Here is a 24,358-nt window from a genome sequence, read left to right as displayed (position 1 = left end):
GACGTACTAGGCATTAGGATTTAACATATGAATTTGGAAGGGACACATTTCAACCCAAAACACACAGTAACCATTTGGCATAAAACATGTAGCAGAACTGGTATCCACTGAGCTCAGTTTTGGTAAGATCTGCCAAAATAGATTGTGTCACAAGGTTCAGCCAATTGAGAGCTAAAGATAGGGGCTCATTCACTGAGTCCCTAGAATGTACCAGGCAACCCAAGAAAGGTAATATTGTATGGAAATTTTACAAATGAGAAAACAGATTCTGATCATTCAACACACTAGCTAAAAGTGACCAGGCTGCGATTCAACTCAAGGTCTGTCTCACTACCAAATCACCTCTGTCTCTCCACTCCAACTCACTGCTTCCCAAAAGAATATAAGCATCATTAAAACAAGATCCTTGTTGTGGAAATAATGGGGTTATTTTTCCACCCCTCACTAACGCCTAATCCATACTGAAAAGCGGATGAGATTTGAAACAAAGCAAAGCCAGTGAGGCTTTCTTCTCATCATGGAAATAAATCTGTTTAATACATACGAAGCACTCCTGGTTAAATGTTTACCTTTTGAACCCTACACTGAAGGAAATGGTTTCTTGAAGCTCTGGCTAATCTTTTAGCAAACTGTCAAACTAAAAACTTGGGTGCTTCTTGATGGGGATTTTAACAGCACTATTGATTATAGTGCAGCTAGAAACCATTTTCAGGCTTATCTTCATATGATTTAATTGACACTGAGAGGTGTTTTAATTGAAACGTTAGACTTCCTCAGTAGAACTACCCTTTGTTTCTAGCAAGGCAATCTAGCTTTTATGTTTTTAATCGCCATCTGTTGTTCAATAAATGTCAAATCGTTCCTAATGGTCTCTCTAAGCATAGGGTTGTTTTTTTTTAATTTGCTTTTGTACTCAGTGTTCGTTATGGGCAAATGAGTCCTTGCCGTAAAAGACCGACATTTCTCATGGTGCTCCAGTCCCGTTAGAAGGAAAAAGTGATTAGAAATAAAGAGACAAGAGAAATGCTGCTGCTTTTTTTTTTTTTAATTCTTCTCAGCAGTGGAGAGATTTAGAAAGTCTATAAAAATGTTTCCTCTCAGCAGTGCTAGTGATTTTAATCCTATTCAAAGCATTTTTAAAAAAATACAGAGACCTCCAAAAATCTTTGAGTCATTTGAATTGTCTCAAATGATAGAGACTAATATATAGCAGAGGGTTAGTAGAGAGAAATCCACTAGACACAGCCAAGTTCAAGATGTACCAAGGAGCTCTTGACTTTATAAGGCAACAGAGAGATAGCTTTATAAGTCTGTGACTATTTTGTAGGAACAAAGCAAAACTGATGCAAGAACCCCATAACTCAAGTTCCCCCATGGACTCTGATCTGATCCACCTCACTCTCCAGAGGTGGAGGAAGAAGATGGACACTAACTTCAGACAATGCTTAGTAAAGGGAAGGAAGGAGAGGGCTTCCCCAGGGAGATACAGAAAATGATAGCAAGAGACACAAGGGTGTTTTGCTCTTCCTCATTAGTTTTCTGACACAAAACATTCTCCATGAAATGTCCTCTTCCAACATTAAGTAACCAAATGATACCAGCTCTCTGGAGCCCTGGAGAGCCCTATAGATGATTATGTGGCTCTTGGGAAAAGGGAGGGGGTGTTTGTGGAGATTTGTGTGTATATTAGGTCACAATCAGCTTTCTAACCAAGAAGTATGCTTGATTGCATGGTTCAGGGTTTACAATATTCTTCAAGGGCTGGGAGAAGTATATTCTAAAAGGTAATTAGAATTGGTTGAAATACAGAGCTATAAATGGGTGACTGGCAAGATTTTACAAGAAACAGATCATAACTCAACATTCTAATGACTTTTTCTTTGGAGAAGGTCAGCAAAGCTATTAACAAGGGAAGTGGGCATGCAGAGTTCTCCATCCCAGACTGTGACTGAACTTTGAACAAATCCTTCATCAGAATTCTGACTCTAATTATCTGGACTGGCTGCCTTTCCTCAAAAGCAAACACGAAGAAGGACTAAATGGGCAGCTGGGCTTCTGATGGCCCTTCTGCACTTTTCTAGTTCTCTTTCCCCAAAGGAACAAGAATAAAGATGTGGATGAGTTCATTTTTTCAGGTACTATGGCCAAAAATCAGTGCCATGATGTAAAGCTTTGGGAAACCTAATGACTAGGAGTACATAGGGATAGCCTCTCCGAAGTGAAAGACAAGTTTTGCAAAACAGTAAGTTGTTACAAACATTAAAGTCCCCCAGACCTGGGTAGAATTTCCCACACTAAGTAGGGAAGATAAGGCTTCATAAGTTTCTCTATCAACCTGTCCCCAGCCTGAGACATGGGTGAACACACCAACATGGACCATAGGCCACAGTGGAATTTAGAAGGAGGACTCAACCCCAGTGCTCCAAGTTGAGAACATGAGGCTGGATAATTTCCAAATAAGCCAGACTTCCCCATTACCACCTTGTGTTCTTTGTGTTTACATCAACTATACTGGTCATTAAGTTTAAACTATGGTCAGAGAATATGTTGATTTATTTCCCTACTCCTCATCCTTCAAACTCAAAATAGTGCCTGCAACCTCAACAAATATTTGTTAAATTTAAAAAATTGCAAACTAGGTGATTTCAGAGGAGCCTCAGAGCAGCTTTGAGCTCCTTTCAAATTATCCTGCTCTCCCCCCGAAATTTTGGGGGTTGGAGACAGAAGTCCTTTTGGACTTCTTTCTGCTTTTTCTAGACAGCCAGCATCTCTCTATCCTTTTGTTCCTCTGGAATCTACTACTGACTCATGTGATTGATTTAGTTTGGATATGTGTCCTTGCCCAAATCTCATGTTGAAATGTAATCTCCAATGTTACAGGTGGGGCCTGGTGGCAGGTAAGTGGATTTCTCATAAATGGTTGAGCACCATCCTCTTGGTGCTGTCTTTGCAATAGTGAGTTCTCCTGAGATCTGACCATTTAAAAGTGTGTGGCACCTCCCCCTCTCTTGCTCCCACTTTTGCTGTATGAGTGCCGTAGCCACTCCCCCTTTGCCTTCCACCATGATTGTAAGCTTCCTGAGGCCTTTCCAGAAGCTGAGCAGATGCCAGCATCATGCTTCCTGTACAGCCTGCAGAACCGTGAGCCAATTAAATCTCTTTTCTTATAAATTACCCAGTCTCAGGTATTTCTTTCCAGCAATGCAAAAACGGACTAATATAGTGATCTTGACCCTAGGCTTCTCCCTCTGCAAACCAAAAGTCAAGATAACCACCAGAGTCAGTATGAACAAAATCATCCTTCCAGCTGCAGCACTTCTTCCCCATGCCACCAGGCACCCTCACCAAACTAAACGATTTAGACCCAGACTCTAGAATCAAAGCGTTGTCAAAAGTCAAAATTCTGAGGGACAAGAGAGAAATATGTCTCGGACCATCATATCTTCCTTACAGTATTATCACTCCCTTAATAATGCTTATTTCTATGATCTCCTGTCCTATATATGTCTTATAATTGCCCTATGTGTGATTTCTTATATCCTATGATTATATAAGTCCATCATTTCCTTTGTTTCCAACACTAGATCCTGTTAACATTCATGTTGGACTTAGCTTTTGTTGCTCTCAGCTTCCAAAGAAACTGGAGAATTAATAGGGGCCCCTAACTATGCTCCCTTATATCAGTAGTAGGCCCAGCCTTAGCCTTCAGATTCCCGGGCCCACTCATGTCCTGCCTCAGCTCGCCTGAGGTCGGGTTAGTTCCTGACACCCCTGGCTCTGGACATCATGCAGTCACGCTCTGGGGATGGTTCTGTGTAACCAAGGTAACAATACGTTGCCTTAATTACTATTCGAAGATGTTTGTTGTGACAGGACACCAGGACAGCTTTTCCAGCCCCCCGCTGTTAAGAATTCTAAAGGTTAAGGCCTCCAGTAAACTGTGATTAGGAAAAAAATCAACGGAATAACTGCATAATCATCCACTATATTTAGTAGGCAAGTGATTTCCAGAGTAACCTGGCATCTCTGCCCCGCAGCCTTCTTCAACCCCTCAGGAAGTCTTCTGGCCAGAACACATGATGCGTTTCCAGCCTAGCACCTGGAGCAGGGCCACAGGCCCCGAACATCTCAGCATCTCACCTAATAAAAAGGAGTCCAACTCCAAAAGAAAAAGAAAGAAAACAACTTACAGTAAAATGGTTGGGTAAGGTAGTGCTGGTTCATAAAGCAAAACTGTTATACAAAATTCCAGCCAGTTTTTCTTCCCTTAGGTTCATGCAAGATACAGCCCCATTTCTTAGATTGCTGAAGATCTGGTGGTGAGTGGTCAGTCATGTCTTCCACATACTATGGGCTCTTTTTTCTGTGGCTTTTCTGCCTTTCAAGAAATTCCTTTCTCTTCCTTCCAATGCTGGTTTGCTCTTCTTCCTCTCAAAAAAAAAAAAAAATAGCTGCTTTTCAGAAAGTCTGTCATGTACACCTCAGTGTGTCATGAAATTCACTTATGGGAGGAGAGAAAAGATGATTTATTGAGTACTTACCATGTGCCAGGAACTGTTCTAGGTGTGCCACATAGATTAATCGATTGAAGTCTCACAACCACCGAATGAGATACTTTGCTATTATCTAATTCCCATTTTACAGATGAGAAACTGAGGCACAGAAAAACTAAAAATCTTGCCCAGAGTCACACAACTAATAAGTGGCTGAGCTGACTGCAAAATTCATACTCTCAACCTCTAAACTATTCTACCTTTCAAACACTTTTCACCACCAGCAGCCCTCATTTATTAGGAAAGATTGGAGTAGAATGTTAAATCTGGCCCCTTAGAAGCACCTTTCAATCCTGCCTGTGCTCTAGCTATGCCTGTTTGTAACCAGTGGATTACAGGCACCCAGAAGAGAAGAATGGAGGTAGAATAGGACCAAGCTCGTTTTCTGAATTATAAAGGGAAACTGTGACAGCTGCCTACTGGGACTTTCAACCCACTTTTCTCTGCCCCCAGGATTTCATTACCATAGAGGGGGCAGGGCTCCAAGACTCCCTGTTTTCCACCAGACCCTCACACACTGGGTGTCTGGGTGAGATTTTGATTTAACATAGAGATTCCAGCTCAAAAAGGTCTGGAAACCACTGGGGATGGAGCAATCACCCAGGTGTCAGCTTCCTTAATCGCTAAGCCCTTCTCATGGCTGATTTACACAGTTCTGTACTCCCTAGAGAGGCAAGGCAGGCGGGTGTGGACCCAGGACACATTCTGGAGTCTGTCTACCCATTATCACCTCTGTGACTGTCAGCTGCCCTCGCCAGAAGCAGAGAGAGAGCTCCTAAGTGAAGGGGACACAGTAGGGAGGACCGTGACTTTAACTTCAGCCCAGATAGGCAAGCCTAAAAAATGTCTAAGGGTAAATGAAAATCAGATGACTCTGTGTGATCCCTTCCAGCAAGTGCAACGCATTTGGATATTCATTTCTTCACCTGTCTTCAAAATTCCTTAATTTAGTTACACAGTTTTCCCCTGTGGTCTTCCTGCTATTTCTCACCTGCCTGTCTAAGCCCCATGAAATGTTTAAGACTACCCATAAACAGGTGTGTGTGCATGCAGGAGAGATTTCACCCAGGCTAGTTGGTTTGTCTTCCCTGAGTACCTCTCTCAGCAGGGCTTCTGTGGATCAGAGAACCGATGCCCTGTTCCCAACATGCATCCAAAAATCGTATTCAGGGCACTCTCAGCTTTACGGGCTCTGGGGAGGCAACAGGGCAGAGGCCCAGGGGAAATCCTGGAGCCAGAATGAGGGGCTGAGTTCACGTCCCAGTTTTGTCACTTACAAAGCTGTGGGACTTCGGGAGCCTTCCTAATGGAAACTCTTTGTCCCAGGTTAATCATCTGTAAAATGGGGATAATAATCGTGCCTAGTGGTGGGGTTGTTGTTCCATGCATTAAATGCTGGCACATGGCAAGAGTTCCATAAGCATCAGCTATATATAGCTGCGGCAGCACTTCCCAGCCCCCTTGGGCCCTACCATGTTGGCCCTTCCCGCTCCAGTAAGAGCGTCCTGGCTGCTGTCGCTGCAGAGTACAGATGCCCACAGCTAAACAGGAAGATTAGCGCCGTCCTTGTTGGAGACAATCAGAAGTTACAAGGTTCCTGGGGGAGGCTGGCACTTGATTAGGCTTTCTTCCTGGTGTAACTTAAAATTGAAAAGGCTGCCTGAAGCATCTTGTGATTGGAACAAATATTCTTCATTCATTCACCCCATATTTATTGAGCACATCTTAAAAATAATAGCCAACACTGCATAAACACTCCTGTGTAAACGCTGTGCTAAATGATTTCCATCTACTCACAACAGCTAATGTTCTTTTCATTTTGCATTTGAGGCTCAGAGAGATAAGGGAACATGCCTCAGGCCACACAGTACATGGCAGAGCTAACATTCCACAGGGTGGTCTGTGCTTTCTCTCTCCTCTTCCCTGTCCCCTCTCTATCTGCGAAATGGGAGGCTGCAAATCCTACCTCCTTTCTTGCTAGCTCATGGAAAAGTCCTCAGGTGTCTGTCTACACACTAATACCAGACGGGAACAATGCTGGAGTAAGCATTGCTATTTAGCCACACAAAATCCAGGCTTCAGTTTAAACTTTACACACAAAACACCTCTAATATCTCTGCCACCACACTCAGACAGAAGGTGTAAAGACAGGCTTCCTTGTTTTCAAGCTATACAGATGTAATTGTGATAAAAAATTGTCTTGGGTGTGCCTGTCATAGGCATTTTTTTTGTTTAATTCCAAGTAGGTAATTTGGTCTGCTTCAAACAGAGATCTTTTTTTCTCTCCCAGAGAAACAAAATCCTTTGTTTATTGTAATTAGCAGTGAGTATTTTGTCAACTGAACAGTAACACTAGGCCCAAAGTATAGATAGTACAATTACAGAGTATTCAAAAAGTCTCTAAAAATATTCACAATGACATTAAGTTAAATCTGTACCCCGTCAGTACCCCCAACCAGCACCACTACACACACATGCACAGAAAGAATGCAAGGATGCCTTGCTTGGTGATTGAGCTACATAATTCCCACACAAACTCAGTGAAAGTTACATAGCTAACACCCATGCAGTGCTCTGAAAGTTTTATTAATAAAAATCGATAGAGCGAATCCTGTGGTTGAAAGCACTTTTAGCACAGAGGACCAGACTGGAGGCCCAGGGGGGTCTCTTGAACACAATGTCAGTCAGATTTTTAGTCTCCAGCACGCTCCGCAGTCTGGCAGGTGCTGTGGGCACCTCGATTCACAGCTATCCCACTCAGCAGGGAAGCTGTTCACTTCCCTGGCTCAAAAAACACAAGGGCTTCCCAGCCCTCTTCTGTTTCCCTAGTGGCCCAGTGAAGCTCTCTGGCCCTGAACTAAGCTGCAATCCCAGCCTGGGTTCAACCATCTCAGAACCCACCCCAAACTGGAGGCTCCATCAGGACCACAAACCCCACCTACTCTAGGGGCAGCATGGCAGGACCAAGAAGCATGCACACTAGGGGCTGGCACACTTGAGTAGGGGATGTGACTCTGTCTTTTGCTAGATTTGAGACCTCAGGCCTGTTTCTGGTTCTCTCCAAACATATTTCATCAAATACTAGATGGTGACAGTAGTAATTACCCCATAGAGCAGCTGTGAGGTAAAATACACAAAATTACTTGGTAAATATTCAATTTAATTATTCTTGGTATACATCCCCTTTGATATGTTTTCCCTTCTTTTCCTAATAAAATTAAGAATTAAAATAGGGCCAGGTGCAGTGGCTCACGCCTGTAATCCTAGCACTTTGAGAGGCCAAGGCAGGAGGATCACTTGGGCCCAGGAATTCGAGGTTGCAGGTGAGCTATAATTGCCACTGCACTCCAGCCTGGGTGACAGATTCTCAAAAAGGTAAAGCTAAGAAAATAATGAAATGCTACCTACACATTAGAATTAAAATTCAGCTTGCCTACAGCTAGCAACGGATGTGGGAAGGGGACAGGTGGACTCCAAGGTTCACCTTCTTGGAGTCTTAGGGCAATGTCCACCACCAGCACCACTCTTCTCAGGGACTTGTACTTCCCCTTTATACTCTCGCCCAGATATGTTCTCTCTGCCAGTTCCATGTGACAAAGCAGAGACCCAGCCATAAAATTTTTAGAAAGTTAAACTAATGGCTAAGGGATCAAAAAAGATAAATAAACAGAAAATAACAAGCAACGAGATCATCTGGTTTACACAATGTAGTTTATCCATTTTTATTTAGTAAGGGGCTAAATGTGCATGGAGATACAAGGGCACATTTAGTCCAGCCATCCTGGAGGGCCTTCCTCAATCTCCACACCAGGGATAACAAATCCATAGCCTACATGCTGTAGTCTTCCCTAGGCTGCTCATGGCAGACATCATTAATCAACCACACCACTCTTCCTCATTGAATGAAGACTTAGCCTTAGTACTCCAGCATCAACTACCAATCAATCAAAGGTAAATCAGTTTTATGATCCCTGCTTCAGACTCCTCAAAGTTGTTTTCAAAAAGGCCAAAGCTCAGAGAAGGCCAGGGAATGCTTTTGCATCCCTGCCTAAGGCCTACAAGTCTTGGTTTCCTGTCTAAACAACCCCTAGCCTCCAAGGGAATGACCCGCCAGGAACAACTTATGCCATGGCAGCCAATATCTGCCCACAGAGATATCCTTCTCTATTCACCACTCAAAACCACACATTTATGGGAAAGTCAATAAGAGAAGGATCCTTTCAGGTGTCTCCTCTTGTAGCTTCCACATTACCCCCAAGTCCAGAATCAACACCAGAGGCTGCTGTAGTACTGGCTGGAGATGGATATCTTCATCATGTTGCCATAAATCTACCCTGCTGTTATCATCGTCACTGGGACAAAGAAAAGGGCATGACACTAACTGGTTATGAGAATTCCTTTGTGCTCCATACCATACCTCCTTAAACTGCCACCACCAAGGAAGGAAAAATTTTTTTCCCTAAAACTGTGTGAGTACCCATCTGGGAATGTGAAAATTCTGATTCTTGGGGCACAGTTATGTCAAGACCAAGCTGGTACCAGGGAATGCAAGGACTGCTCCTGCCTTTCCTCGAGTTTTCTTCTTGACCCCTTACCCCTCCTTGGGCTTTACTTATGTCATTCATTTTCACACCAACTCTGTGAGGTATGTATTCATGATGCCCATTTTACAAATAAGATAACTAAGGTTCAGAGAGGTTAAAAATGTCTTCCCAAAATGACATTGCTAGTAAATAGTTGAGCAAGGACCTGAAAATGAGACTATACAGCTTCAAGTCCCAGGCTCTAATACCATACTGGCCCTAGTGTCAGATCCTTCAAGGCCATACTCAGATCCAGACTGGCCCAAGACCAGGGCCCTATTGCCAGTATCCTTGGCCTTTGGGAGTACAAGAAAAAGTCTGAATCTCAAAGAAGGGCTTCAATAATATTGTTCACAAAATAAAGTGTTGTGGGGTTGTTCGTGGAAATAGCTGGTGATGACCGAATGCTGGACTTCCTCAATGACTCAAGAGTTCCAACTCAATGCCTCTGCAGCCATCAGCATGATGCTGAGAGGCAGGCAGATGACAGCCGTGGCTTAAGACTATTCCAGACCAAGGATGCTAACCACAACCAGTCCATCAACAAACACTGGCAGGTTACCCGTAAAACAAATCAGTTCACCTTCCTTCACTTCCACTACCACCATCATCGTATCTCTCCAGAAACTACAGTAACTCTTAAACTCATGTCCCCCTCATCTACTGTATGCCATACTCATGTCCACACAGCCATCAAATTCCCTCCTTTAAAGCCACCAATGACTTCTGGTTATTCTTTAGAATAAAATCCAGGAAACTTATGATGGCTTTCAAGTTTCTACCTGATCTGGCCCCTGCCTGCTCTCCTCATATTTATTTACTTCTTTATTGGTTTTGTGTCTGTTTATCCAAGTAGAAAATTTACTGTAGGAAAGGATATTTTTTGGCTTGCATACTTCTATAATTGCAATGTCTAGCACAGTGCCTGGTTTATACTAAACCCACAAAAATATTGGTTGGGTATATAAATTACTGTTATCTGTGACATGTAGAGGAATATAAACTCCTCCCTAAAGCAGCTTCCTAGAGTTGTTGGTTTGAGGATCTAAAGAAGTATAATGGCCTATAAAGCAGAAGACTTGGGTTTCAGTCATTGCATCAGTACTTTAATTGACAGCATGAGTCTAGGAAAATCCTCAGCCTCAATTTCTCTATTTGTTAATGTTCTTTCCCACGATGGATGTGATAATTCTACTCATTTAGCAAACTTTATTGAATGACTACCATCTTCATGGCACTACACTGGGTGCCAACAAGGCCAAGATGAATAAGACACAGCACTTGTCTAGGAGAAATGCACAGGCTATTTAGGGGTGAGGTGAGAATAGGTAAACAATGAGTAAGTATAATAATCTTATTGTGTGCTCCAACAGAAAACCAGTGAAAATACAATGCACCACAAAGAAGCAAGTACTCATTACCATCTGATGTTCAGAGTGGAGACCACCCTTGAGCTGGATTTCAATGACAGGTAGGATTTCCCCTGACAGGAGGGTCAGATTACTGCATGGACTACATGCAAAAGGAGGCGGCATTACAGGAAGTAGTTCCAAAACGCTGGTTATAGAGAGTATACAGAGGTATAGGTGACAGGTGAGATTGCACAGGTAGAGCCTGGAGCTTTTATGTCAGGCTAAGGAGTTTCCATCTTATCCTATAGGAGAAGGATTTTAAGCAGAGGCATAACTTAACTAAGTTTGCCTTTTAGAGAGATTAGTCTGATAGCAGCCCGGAGGGTAGATTAGGAGGAACATACAATAAAAACAGAGACTAAAGAGGGCAAGCCGTGGTAGTAATCCAGGATAGCAGGGTACCCCAGAGTATCAGAGAGACAGAAAAGGCAGAAGAAGCATGATCATTGAAACATCAATTAAGTCTCCACCGCTAAAGAGAGTGGAAATATCCAAGCTTGGGTGATTGGTTGATATCATTTTTCTAAACACAGGGTACAAGAGGAGGAGCCCATTTAGGAAGAAATATACAAAGTTCCTTCTTGAACCTGAGTCCACTTCTAGGAAAATACACAAGGGCAGGATATAGCTAGTGCTCTTGTTGTTTTAAGAGGGCCATAGTAGCTGGGACTCCTTAACCAAGTGGCGGCCCATTCCTTCATCTTCTCTCAGCCAGGGTGAAAGCAAGTTATGATTGCTTCTTTCCTCATGGGGGTGTAGTGAGGCTTTGTTTCTCTGTTTAAAGAGCTGTACCACATTGAGATGAAAGGAGCTCTGTTAGGAGCATAAGGAGACCATGCACAAAGGAACATTTAAAGGCTGCCCGAAGGGCAAGAGACAGGCTTGCAGGGGGCTCGTTCTGGCTTCATAATTAGATTTAAAGATCCAGAGATGAAAAACAAAAGATACAGACAGCAGAAGATATGGATTAGTTCTCTCTCCAGATGGATTAACATTTGGGTTGTTTTTCCCAGATGTGACTGGCCAGGATTAAAAACATTCCATGGTTCCCGCAAGAGGACATGCTCACGGAGGCAGTAAAGACCCGGGGGGCCTCTAAAGAGACAGCTGTCAGCTCGTCAGCTCACCATGGGGACCACACTCTGCAGAAGTGCAGAGGCTGGGACCTCAGGCATGAGATGCAGCCTTTTACAGCCCAGGAAGCCAGCACCAGTCCCTCCACCCTCACAAAGCCCAGGGGGACTGTGCATCAGCCACCAGCGCCCAGAAGCCTGGGAAAACAGAAAGAAGCTTGCTTGGTACTAAGCACCAGATGGCTCCCTTTCAGAAAAGACTTTCTAAGTGTCCACAACAGCCTTTCTTCTCAGCTAACCTTTGAGGCAGCTTCTCCGACTGCACCTGGCTTGCACTAGTTGCTCCTCCCCAGGGGCTCTGTGAAAATGGGTCAGACTTTGTGAGCTCTGGAAAAACAACTCTTCTTCCAGGTTACAAATCTCTGAAAGAAACAGCCCCTTCTGCTTACATGATGTGGCTTCTTAATACTCACTCTTTCCCTCCACTCCCCTCTGCCATTTCTAGCACTTGAGCACTTGAGTCTTATCTATCTTTAAATCCCTGACAAATCACACACTTCCCCCCAAAGCCTTCCCAGATTTCCCAGTAGGATTTTCTCTCGTGCACACTCTTTCTCCTGTTGCATTTTGTTTGTTATAACCCTGAGTTTTCTACCTGCATTACAGTTTCAGTGGTTCTAAGTTTCTCTCCCACTGTTGATTTTCAACCCTTTGAGAGCAGAGCTACGTTGAACTCACCCTGGTAGCCTCCAGGGCGTGCTACATTGAAGCTGTTCAGTCAATGTTTGTTGAATTCATTAGAGTAGGTGAGTAAAAGCAGCAAGTTGTGCTGCTGCAGTGAGAAGAGGCAGTTATCCTCAAAGCGATCTGTTTCTACTAGCTGCCTAGATTTCATAACCCAATGTTATTGCAGGGGGACTTAGGGATGTCTGGCAGGAGCCATGGTTATGGGTCTGAGAGCATCCACTGGCCAGACCTGCCACCAGTTCACAGGGGCACAGTTGTGCCCCTAGAAAGAGTTCTGGCTCAGACATGGCTTGGTTGAATCCTGGCTCCCTCCACCAATTTTGAACTCTGGAAATAATAGGCAAATCTCTCACTCTATGATTCTTCATTTCTTCATTTGTCAAATCATGATTCCTACCCTTGCAGATAATTGTAGGAGTAGTGTGAAATCTGTAGTGAGTAGGCACTTTGCACAGTGCCTGACACCAAATAGGTGTGCAACCAATTCTTTGAATAATTCATTCACTGATGGGAAATATTAACTAAGAGAAGGCACTGCCTGGAGGTGGGGATGTCCGACCTATAAACAAGGCTGGTTTTTGTGGTGCAGGTTAGTGAAAATGGTTAGGTGTCAATGCATCTGTAATCTGAGACATGAGACCTGAATTCTGACCTAGCTCTCCTGGCACCCCAAGAATATACTGAATAACATTTCTGAGTCTTGATTATACCAAGTCAAAGCCATGGTTCTCACCACCTCCACAGGGTTCTTGTGAGTAATAAACCAACACAAGGCTGTTGACTCTCTCATGAAATGCAGACGTATTGCACAGCCCCATGCTCAGCCTCTAGTAAGCAAGCCATGAATAAGAGTTAGTTTTGACTGTTGTCTTTTTTTCCCTCTAGACTCTAAACTCCTTGGAGCCAAGAACCATTTCAGTTTTGCTTCTAATTCTGTCCCCACATCCTTAACTCAATACCTGACAGATAGGGGCTCTCAATGAATGAAAAAAGAAATTAATGACCTGTCTGGTGTCTTTAAACTCTGAAGCATGGAGGCTGTGGTAATTAGTAATGTTTATTTCATTCTACTGGCATTCAATGATTGCTAGTCAGACGCAGTGACCAGTTCAAGTCAGAAAGTATTTCAGCTATTGAGTCTGTGATTGCATTGTAGCATGAATGAAAATAAATCAACATTTTTCTTTTCTTTCTCAATCTGGTTATTATCTCTGTGCAATAATTGGGGATTAGAAGAAATTCTATGTTTCTTCTTTTTTAATGTTGACCAACAAACTTGTGATCTTGAATGCATGTTAATAATTAGTATTTATTAACTTTATTTATAAGCTTGGGCACATAGCTTTATACTGGAAATTCTGCAAATTTTCTTGACCACGGGTGCCAATAGACAGAGGACAACCTGAATCCATGACCACCATGAGTTTTTTCTTAACCAAAGAACCACACTTCTGACCTTTTCCAAATTCATGACTCCAGAAGTAAAAAAGAAGAGGGAAGTGACCATTTTTAATGTGTCCAGCCTTGTGCAAGGACTTTGCATTTGGCTAGCAGTAATTTGTGCCGCCTACCAAATAAATATTCTGGCTCTTCTGGGCACACTTCACCTCCCTCTTGAGGTTAGGTTTGGCTACATAACTTGCTTTGGACAATGAAATGTGAGCAGAAGTGATGCATGTCACTTCTGGGATGAAGTTGGGGTGAAGTTTGTAGAGTCAGCATGCAATTCTGCCACTCACTTTCCCTCTGCCGTGGCAATGTGCCACATCACGGCACCTCCTTCAGCTTGGGACCTGGAGTGAGGCTGATCTGAAACAGAGTCCCCAGCCAATTCCCCATGAATATGTGGCATTAGCAAGAAATCTTTCATGGTTTAAGGCACTGTGACAGTCATGTGTTGCTGCACAATTGCCCAGCCTATTCTAACTGATAAAATAAGTTAGTTCTTTAATTCTCATAAAACAAAATCCATGAGGTAGATTTTGGGAGATAATCCTTCACTGGTCTCATGCATTCTGTATGTCTTGCAAGCATGGCAGTATCAGCCTTTGTTCCAATATATCTTCTCAAGGACTAGTGGAGAGCCAACAGCCTGAAAAAGAGAAGATAGCATCTTCTGCCAGAGAAAAGGGCAAGCATGCTTACTGCCCATTTTAAATTGAGGACACCTAAGCTTGGGGTCCCTCTTCTTTAACACAGCTCACTCTGTGTACAAGCATACATCAGAGCCATTTGCAAAGGAAATAGATACAAATATGGTGATGTCCATGTTTTGCTATCCCATGAGTATAAAGTCCATGTATCTGACCCAAAATACCCACGTCTTCTGCAAGCATCTTTGCAAATGTGTCAGGCCACGTTAGCTTGAAAGAAGGTAAAATCTCAGATTTCTCATAGTTCTTGACAGTGGGTATTAACATTACCATTTTACACGTGACAAATTGAACCTCAGGGAGAATAAGTTACCCAAGGTCAGCACACTAATGTTTGGCAGATCCCATTTTTCCCATTATTCCACATCGCTTGCCATTTAAAAAAACCCATAAAATACCACTAATTCATTCCTATATTCATTAATTCATTCATTTATTTTATTAATGCCTATTAAATAACTACTTTACATCAATCACCAACCAAAGGTACTGTTTTTTAGAGTTCCTTAAAAAGCAGCATTGAATTATCCCACCATAACTAGTTTAGAGAGTGTCTTAATCTTGGCATATACTGTACCCATTTTCAACTGCCTTTGCCCAGCAAATAGATGACCTGGATAGTATAGCAGTGAGTCAAGTTTCCCACAATTTAACATCAAGGGTATATTTTGCCTATTGGTGCAGTGATATGTCTGGGATCAGAGGCTTAACTCAATCTCCTTGGCCTTTCCTAAGGCCTGCAACAGATGAAGAGGAGCCAGTGCTCAGCAAAACCAAGCTGCCATAGAGGTTTACATGTCCCTCTACTGCAAAAGCCTCATGGTCGTAGGTCCCAGGAAAAGTCAGCCAAGTCCGATATCCACCCCACCCTTAAGTCATCCTTTTCTAGCAGGACATAGTAAGAAGACTTGGGCTGACAGCCCTGGGTTCAGTTCTTGACTCCAACTCTAACCTACTACTTCAATGATTTGGGTGCATGTTTTTTAATCTCTCCAGGCTTCCCTTTTCTCATCCATAAAATAGGGAAATAGTACCTAATTTATAAAATGTTTGTGAAGATTAATAAACGAGATCTCATATGTAAAGCACAGTGTCTAGCACACAGTAGGTTTTCAAGAAATAACAACTCACGTTATTACCATCATCATTTTGCTTTGGCTGGGAAGACAGAACAACCCTTTAAACAAAAAGAAAATTAGAGATTAGATGCAGAGCCACTGGCTGAAAGCCAAAAGGGGAAGATAAAGTGTTATAATCACCTCTCTTGGGAAAAACAATAAATCCAGGCAGCTGTGCTGCTCCCGCTCTTAGGCAACACAAGAGGAGGGCTGCGTCCGAGGACTTCTGTCTCAGAACATGTGAGTATCCACGTACAAAGCACTTCTCAGGTGACGCGGGGGCTACAGAGAGGAAGCAGACACAGTCCTGCCCTCCAGGAGTTTATTATCTGCCAAGATTGGGACAAAGGGAGAATTCTCCAGCCAAAGAAATCATTCTAACACAGAGCAAACTGAGAAGAGGGAGGAATATGCAATAGGTATTCATGAAGAGCAAGCTTTCATTCTAGTGAAGAGGGTTAAGACAGGCTTCACATAGGAGCATTTGGGATAGCCACTGATCATTGATGAAATTTCAACACAGAGACATGGGTAAAGGGATGGCAATTAAGCAAGGGGAAAGTAAGAAGTCTGAAAAGGATTGGGTCCACTGTAGAACAGCAAGTAATGCCTTTTGGGTGGAAAATGCAATGGGGTAACCAGGAAACAGGGTCTACACAATGGATATCCTTGACAGTATGCTTAGTCTGGTCATCAGTGAAGAGTGACGCCTCAGGACCATGTTTAAAGAAGATTAATTTGCCAGCTATGTTCAGTACAGGTTAGAGGAAGCAGAGGTTGGCAGCAGAGAAACCAATTAGTTAAGTATGCAACATTTGGCTGGGCATGGTGGCTCACGCCTGTCATCCCACCACTTTGGGAGGCTGAGGCAGGTGGATCATTTGAGGTCAAGAGTTCAAGACCAACCTGGCCAACATGGTGAAACCTTACCTATACTGTAAATACAAAAATTAGCTGGGTGTGGTGATGCATGCCTGCAATCCCAGCTACTTAGGAGGCTGAGGCAGGAGAATCACTTGAGCCCGAGAAGTGGAAGTTGCAGTGAGCCAAGTTCACGCCATTGCACTCCAGCCTGGGGGATACAGTGAGACTCCATCTCAAAAAAAAAAAAAAAAAAAAAAAGATGCAACATTTGAGGCATAAATTAATGCAGAGGATCAGCCATGAGAATAGAAAGGATTCCAGGAAAGGTAAATTCTAGATCCAAGGAAGAGAAGATGGAGAAGAAGCTTAACAATACCCAAGCCAAGTAACAAACATTCCCTGTACCGGACACAGAGAGGGCATCAGCAAAGCTTCCCTGTGATGGGGTTGTTGCCCACACACTGAGAAGGGAAGCCAAGTGCCTGGAGAGGACCCTCGCCAGGACCAAATTCATTAATGATTTGAGGGTAAACTTCAGCAGTAACTTTCTAGCAAGAAGTGATATTATCCATCCAACAGCAGACTGAGCAAAGAACCCACGGGCTTGACTGTTCTGAAAGTTTTTAAATACAAGCATGATGGAGGATGCCATCCCACTGATCAGAAGACTTAGGATTAGATTAGCTGAGCTTTAGAGGTCAAGTTCAGGTTTAGGTAGCCTCCAAATCAGTATACACAGGATTTTCTTAGGAGGAGGTCCCAAAGGATCCCCAAACCAGAGACATTTCCAACTGTCCTAGACGCAGCCCAGGAGAGGAAGGAAGAGGAAACTGACTCCTGATTGACCAAGGATATTAGTTAGGAATTTGACTACCCCTTTCACAAAAACAGCCCGGTAGGAAACCTTGGCCTGTGCAGCTTTGGGGAATGAGCTTTACAAAGCGAAGCGCTGCTCCTTTTTGCAAAGCAACTTGGCAGTATGGATTAAGATTCTGACAAGTGTTTGTATTTTGACCCAATAATGTACTTAATCTATCCTAAGAACATGATCAAAAGTGCAGACAAAGATTTATATTCTCAGAAGTTTATAAAGTCAAAAAATAAAATAGGGAAAACAAAGTAACTTGCAATAATAGGGAAATGATTAAATAAATTATGATATGTCTATGGAATAATTTGTAGACATTAAAAATCACTTTTACTCAATGAGATAAAACCTAAAGATTTGAGGGCTGTGTACTCATTAGCTACTGCCACAATAAAGTTGCACAATTACCTCCTCCCCTCAAAAATCATGATTTTTAAAAATAAGGGAAGTTGTCCACGAAAGAATGTTAAATGAAAAAAGCAGCCTACTAAATTATACATACATTAGGAACTCATAGCTGACTAAAATATACATACATTAGGATAGGAGCATGTGTCTGTAATTATATCTTCTGTCAGTCTGTACATAATGGGAAGAGAAGCAGTCTCTAAGACTAAGGCAGACTTTATTTCCTTCTTCATATCTGTGTGAGCTCCCCAATTTTTCTGTGATACATGTGTATTAACAAATATTTACTGAAGACTTGGTATTTACCAGGTGAGGTACTAAGAACTTTACATATATATCACCTCCACTTAATCCTCATTGCGACTACAAAATAAGCACAATCATCACACCCATTTTACAACTGAGGAAATAGAGGCTTACATTATTTGCTCAAAGTCACCTATCTGGTGACTTTGAAGCCAAACTTGAAGTCAGACCCAAGGAGCCCCAATTCCTCTATACTTAGTTATGACATTAACTCTCCCTGATGATCAGTATGTACGTATGTGTGTACTGCTTTCAATTCAAAATTGCCCTTTCTTTACAAAGGAGTACAGAGTGTTTAATAGAGAAAAGCATGAGCTTCAGGAGCTAGACTATGGTTTTCTGCCAAGTAATTCACCATTTATGCTAATGCCACTCAATACCAAAGACACCAACTTCTTTATGGTGGGAGGAATGTGGATATAAAGGTCAAAGAAAACTACTTTCCAATGCTAGTAATTAGCTAATTAAGTAAAATACGTTAAGTAGTTAACACTAGAACTAGTAATTAGAGTTTGCAAGTAGAATAAGAACAAATAAGAATGTGTTTTTTACTTTGAAATAAAATGAAATGAGAAAAATCCACCCATTTTCCCCTTGGGAAGCCTAAGCCTGTTTCTTTGATAGGCAGAGCAAGGAAGGGGAAGCACACTGATGCCCACCCAGGCTCCTGATCCAGCCCAGCCTGGCCACCTGTCAGCTGCGTGAAAACCTTGGGTAGGTCACTTAGCCTCTCTGGGTCTCAATTTCCTTATCTATGGAGCAAAGGGGTGAGTCTAGATGATGTTTTGGTTCATTTCTAGCTCTGATTATCTCTGCTTTTATGCTTCTGTGACAAAATCAATATACTGGATAAACCCATATCTGAAAAGGCTAGTCGACTATCAGGCACAGGAATCTAGCATTTTGCACGGTCCTTCTCCTGTAAAAAGCAGGGTCCCTGCCCTTCTCCCCAGCCTGGAAGCCCCAACTGAGATCCCATGTCTTAGCCGAAGCTTTCTGCAATAGAGCAACCAAAATAGGGGTGCAACTAAGGAGAAAAAAGTGGAGTCAGGGAGGGTAGAGAATAGGGTACCCTAGGGATTGCCAGAGTAATTCCCACCAGGCTTCTTTTTTGGAACTGCAAAGAGCATTGCATTCTGGTTCCTTTTTCCCCACTCTTCACAAGCACGATCTGTGAGCCTAAGGGTTCATCATTCTAGAAATTGCCAAGCTAATTTATAAAGTGAGAAAAAGAAGTTATTTTCTGTGATGTAGCATGATTTCTCCCCGATAATGCAGGCTCTGGGCTGGCAGTGCCTGGCTTGCTTCTCCTCTACACCAATTGATATTCTGCTCACAGCGTTGCACACAGGAGAGTCAAGGCCAAACCCAGAGGATGCACAATAGTAACAGGCCAAGAGCAGGCTGTTTTCTGGGAGACAGATCCTGTTACCCTCTTGTTGTTTGGGGATAGCAAGAAGTAGAAAGAGGAGCAGGCCTTCAGCAGTGTCTGAAAGACAACACCCGTGCTAAATCACTACAGGATCTACCTGCAGGAACTTCAAGGAATCAAAACATAACTCTGAGCTGCATGGTTTCCGGTGAACAAAACACTCCCTGTTCTTTACCCAACTGTATTCCTCTGTTCAGCAGCCATACAATTGCCATTTCGTAAGCCGGGAGCCAGGCCATGCTAGGCCCTACGGAATATATGAAGTTGGATGAGTGGGGCTAGACCTGGATGCTGCCTGTAATAGGTATAAAAACTGAAACTAAATAAAAGGTTGATTGTGGGCATACTCCCTTGGCGAGAAGACAGCACATTTTTCTCTTGTGTAAGCCTCCCCCTGCTGTGCTTAAAGGTTCTTAAGTACTAGAACTGGAAGACAGGATGAGGATAAATTGGAAACTAACGTTTATTGACCATCCTATGAGGCAGACACGGTGCTAAAAACTGGAATATATTATATCAGTTAACCCTCACAACTACCACATTTCATAGTAAAGGAAACTGAGACTCAGAGTGTTTAAGAAATTTGACCAAGGTAACACAGCTCATAAATTGTGGAGCTGGGAGGATTTGAACTCAGGTTTGATTGCCTCCAAAATCAGATCTATTTACACTATGTCATACTATCAGCTCACCCATATGTTGAGTGCCTGCTTTGTGTGTGTGTGTGTATGTGTGCATGCGTATGCATGCATGTGTGTGTACACATATCTCCAAAGTCCCTCTTCTACAGAGAGGCCAGGACGAGTGATCACCCTTCACTTTGCTGGTGCTGGAAGCAGATATGACTGTGTCCTCCCCCTACTTTGAGTACCTCCATCACACAATACCCCTACTGTCTAGACAGTGGGCAAGAACCCACTGGGCATCTACACTACCACACAGCCACATCTTCAGCATATTGTACCCCAAAAAAGTTCCATTCAGCCCACGGGCCACAAGTAGACTAGCCTGCCATGCCATTTTCCAAAGCCTTGTCCCTGCTGCCAGGCCTGCGGCTTTAGTGCTAAGCAGTGATCACAGCCAGCATCGGGGGCCTGAGGAGGAATCAGGGACCCACAGACAACGTGTTCCATTTCAATCTGCATTTTTGGTGCAGTTTGATGTATTTTAGGCTTGCCTTGGTTTTTTTTTTTTTTCCACTTGATTCATGTTTCTATTTGTCACTGAATTGCTATGTGAAGGTAGAAGCATGTGTCTCCTTGCAGCTTCCCCAAAACCAGACCAAAAGCAAGGAAGAGAGAAACAAGTGACAAAACAAATATCCTTTTTCTATGAGGTGTCTATAAATAGCGTGATTATAGGATTTATTGTTCAAATTGGAAGCCTTCTGGGAGTAAAAGGTGCTCACTATTAATAATTATACCAGGACAACAAGCATGAACAGAGTGAGGCAAGGTCTCACTGTTGCCCAGGCTAGAGTGCAGTGGTGTGATCTTGGCTCACTGCAGCCTTGACCTCCTGGGCTCAAGCAATCCTATCACTTCAGCCTCATGAGTAGCTGGGACTACAGGCATACACCACCAGGCCAGGCTAATTGTTGTTGTTGTTGTTGTTGTTGTTGTTGTTGTATTCTTTATAGAGATTTGGTTTTGCCATGTTGCCCAATCTGGTCTTCAACTCCTGGACTCAAGTGATCCTCCTGCCTCTGCCTCCCAAAGTGCTGGGATTACAGACATGAACCACTGCACCCGACCTGCTGTTGTTAATACTCATGAAAAACAAGGGGAAATAAAAGAGTTTTTTCTTGAGAAGGGGTGGAGAAAGGAGGCCCAGCAAAGGTAGGAAAAGGTGTCTCTCCAACCTTTCTGTCTCATTTTCCTTTCCCTTAAACTGTCCAGATGTTCCTCATCAATACCAAGCTCCACTTTCCTCAAAGTCTTTATGCTCCTCATTATTCAAACTTTTCAGGCAAGTTTTAAAAAGCATTCTGAATAAATTCTCTTTGCCAAAGATATTTGCATTTTAACTGTGAACAAATCTCTGAGGCAAAGGAATGGCTCTCAGCAGCCACGGAATCGGAATTGTACACCAGGTGGGCAGAGGCTGCCTCCGTTCTCTTGTGAGGCCCCTTCATAATGAAAAAGCACCTCCCCCTTCTTCACTTTGCCAGAGGGCTTAAAAGGAATAACCTGGCACTCATGCGAATTGAATCCCTGGGATTAACTGGCTCACAGCTTTATCGATACAAGGTTAATGAGAGACAGACGCCGGAGGTGCATGATTGCCAAGCTGGCACTCTCACCTGTGCAGGAGAGGGCCACAGGATGCACACCTCTGCGATGCCTCACGGATGTTGGGGGCCCACTCCAGAATCCCCTATTTCAGTTCGACAAAAATGAAGTTTCTCCCCGTCGGCAATGATGGCAGCCATGCAGACCAGAGCTCTGCTGCTGGTCCAATCTGCAGCCAAATGACAGCAGAGTGGCACTGAGAGAGAGCTTCCAGGGTACTTCTTGATTGGGTGCACAGAGTCAGAGTCTACTAATGGCCATTTAAATACCAGTCCCATTATCTGCTTCGCTATAGAACTACCCACCAGATGTGTAACAACCATAGTTACTGGTCTGTTTGCAGCTGGTTATACCTTCTCTGGGCTCATGCCCTATTCATTTAAATGGCTGTTTCTCCATCTGCTTAAATGAGAGAACCATGATACAGCCCCAGGACATGTTCTCTCACACACACCCACAAGATGCCCAGTGCAGGAGCAGGAGGGAGAACAGTGTCATGGTCAGATGACTGCAACCATCTGAGTTTTATGAAAAACAACATTTAAAAAGAACAACTATCCTATTGCCTCCAGAGTATTTTATTTTTCTGCTGGGAGAAGAAAAGCTCTCTGAATGTTTTATTCAGCAGGAACTAGAACACTGTTATTACAAACTTTCTTTCCCAAACTAATTCCCTGAGCTTATGCTGCCAGAATTCCTCCTCTCCAGGGCAGTACTGCCTTCACTCATTGACTTCTCAGATCCTGCTAGAAAATCTGCCACCCAGGCTCCAGCAAGCAACAGATCATCTCAGTGGGGCTGTAAAACTCAGTGTAGTGCAGCCCCACCAAGAATCGTTCTGAGAAAACTGATGAACTGCGTGGTATCATTTGAAAGAATAAGAAAACTACCATAACTTGTCAGGATGCTCTTCAGGTGGAGATGAGGGCCTGTGGAAGACCCCAGGGTCCCCCTCTGCACTGTCACCTCCCAAGAGCAGTAACCTGTTGGCCAAATAACCCCATAATTCTTCCTGGGAAAAGTTTCAGCCAGTATTTCAGGGATGATGAACAGGAGAAAATAGGGGGTATGGGATATTCCAAATTCTGGAAGCTTCTGGGTGGTTCTGATACAGGAGATAGAAATTATTTAGGCAGATAGGATAAAAGAGCCTTTGGCAGAATTTTCCTTTTAACAAAAAAAGCAACCCCAAAATCATTTCTTTTCTAACAAAGAGTAGCCTGAAAAATCGAGCTGTAGACATAGATAAGCAAGCTGGAAGCCTGCACAGGGGAATGCCGGCAGCTGTGCCAATAGAAAAGGACTACCTGAGGGCCAGGTATGTTCAACATGGAGGCTCCATCTTCCTTTTCTTTGTCACCATGTGCACAGTAAAGAAACAGGCAACATGGTGCTGGCCAGGTAGAGAACCCATCTGCATAATAAAAGATTAGGCCAGCTTTCCACACCCTATGCAAATGGCACACGTGGTCCAACCAATCTTTCATGCTCTATGTAAATCAGACACTGCCTCCTCAAGCTCATCTATAAAATCCACTGCTTTTCACTGCAGAAGTAGAAAACCTGCTTGGGACCCCTCTCTCTGCAGGAGAGAGCTTTTCTCTTTCTTTCACCTATTACATCTCCACCCTTAACCTCACTTCTTGTGTGTCCACATCCTTGATTTCCTCGGTGTGAGACAGCGAACCTTGGGTATTGCCCCAGACAACAAAACCACTTCAGTTCTACCCAGAAACAGAAGAGATTCTTACCCAGAGACAAAAAAGAATTGAGGGGCCTGAAGCTCTCCTAGGACACTGATGGATCACCGGAGAGAAATTCGCCACGTGGTGCCACGTGACTCTGATGAAGTCTGGGGGAGGGGCTATAAATTGTAAAGCCCAGCTCCTCTTCAAAAGTTCATTTGGGGCCAGGCGCAGTGGCTCATACCCATAATCCCAGCATGAGCCACTGAGCCCAGGAGGCTGAGGTGGGAGGATTGCCTGAGGTCAGGAGTTCAAGACCAGCCTGGCCAACATGACAAAACCCTGCCTCGCCTAAAAATACAAAAAAAAAATAATTAGCCAAGTATGGAGGCACATGCCTGCAATCCCAGCTACTCAGGAGGCTGAGGCAGGAGAATTGTTTGAACCTTGGAGGCGGAAGTTGCTGTGAGCCGAGATCGCACCACTGCACTTCAGTCTGGGTGACAGAGCAAGAATCCATCTGGAAAAAAAAAAAAAAGTTTGTTTGAAAGGTTTACTGTTGGAGGAGAAACTCTCCCCCATTATGGTAGTATCAGGCTAAGCTACCACTGGAGTGTGAGCATTATAAAATAAAATAGTGACAAATGACCAGGGGATACATTAGGTGCTAAAAGAAGCAATCACCAAGCAGCAGCAATGATGAAAACAGGGGTTACTGAATGAAGTTGTTGTGCCTGGTATTGTCTATTGGCACTGGCATCAATTTTCAACCTTTCCTCTCATTTTCACTGTGTCACAGGGGAAGAAAGATTAAAACTACATTTCCCAGGCTCCTCTGTAGACACAGTTCAGGGTGATTTTAGAT

Source organism: Pan troglodytes, chromosome 14 (genome assembly GCF_028858775.2).
Source record: "Pan troglodytes isolate AG18354 chromosome 14, NHGRI_mPanTro3-v2.0_pri, whole genome shotgun sequence".
NCBI classification, from domain to species: Eukaryota; Metazoa; Chordata; class Mammalia; order Primates; family Hominidae; genus Pan; species Pan troglodytes.
The sequence above is the reverse complement of the archived record's forward strand: the minus strand, read 5'-3'. Positions refer to the sequence as shown.